Source organism: Babylonia areolata, chromosome 19 (assembly GCF_041734735.1).
Source record: "Babylonia areolata isolate BAREFJ2019XMU chromosome 19, ASM4173473v1, whole genome shotgun sequence".
In the NCBI taxonomy this organism is placed as follows: domain Eukaryota; kingdom Metazoa; phylum Mollusca; class Gastropoda; order Neogastropoda; family Buccinidae; genus Babylonia; species Babylonia areolata.
The window spans coordinates 22,264,469-22,265,763 of record NC_134894.1 but is presented as its reverse complement, the minus strand read 5'-3'; positions in this window follow the sequence as shown (position 1 = coordinate 22,265,763).

Genomic DNA, 1,295 nt, shown 5'->3' with positions numbered 1-1,295 from the left:
TAAATAAATAATAATTATAATATAGAAAAAGGTAGTAGTAATAATATTAGTAATACTAATAAAATGATAATAATAAAACATAAATAAATAAATAAATAAGACAACAATGGTGATAAATAAGCAAATAAATGTAAAAAATGAAGACACACATTCACACATACACCCACACATGCATAACAGAAATGCACCAGACATGCAGTTTCACATATATGAAAGCACAGTCAAATACATATAAACGTACATGAGCTCCAACACACACACACACACACGCATTACCGTGCACCTCCTCTACCCCCCTCCTCCACACACTCATTTCTAGTCTAAGTATCGCAGCTTCCACGGCACACACACACACACAAACACAAACACACACTCACAGAGATGAACACTTACTTGTACAAGCACATATGAAAGCACAGTCAAATACATATAAACGTACATGAGCTCCAACACACACACACACACACACACATTACCTTGCACCTCCTCTACCCCCTCCTCCACACACTCATTTCTAGTCTACGTATCGCAGCTTCCACGGCACACACACACACACACAAACACACACTCACAGAGATGAACACTTACTTGTACAAGCACACACACATACGCCCATATCTCCCACCCCCAACTCCACACACGTACATACAAAGATATATATATATATATATATATATATATATATATATATATATATATACACGTTCCAATATCCTGTTGCTCCCACAGTGTAGGCATGCATACACTCACATACCTCATCCTCTACCCCACCTCCCCCCGCACTCCCACCTCCCCTCACACACACACACACACACACACACACACACACACACACACACACACACACGTACACATATCTCTCCTGACACTTGTGTACAGTTTCACTCTCGCGCATTCACAAACGCACTCAAAAGCACACATACACACAAACACACACAGCCGCCACTGACTGGCCGCAAGAGGGATGGGAAAAGATCTCTGATGCCAAGAACGTGGCGTCTAGTGTGTTGCTCGGTCTATTGTGTTTGGAAAGGCCCACAGAGACTCTGTTCCGTTTTGAAGAAATTTGCGCAATGTTGGTTTGGAAATGATGCCGATATTTGTTTGATTTGCAAAGCATCGTGCTCTACCTTTCATGTTAGATTTGCGGCCGCTCCCTCTCTCTGCTTCTATTTCTTTGAGGCGATCGATGGTGTGATGGCCTTGTACCTGTTCTTTTTGGTATTCTTTGACTTTTCTGAGGATTTCCGATTTTCCTAGATGTAGGCCGCTCGTTGGTGTTGCGTTACCAGCAA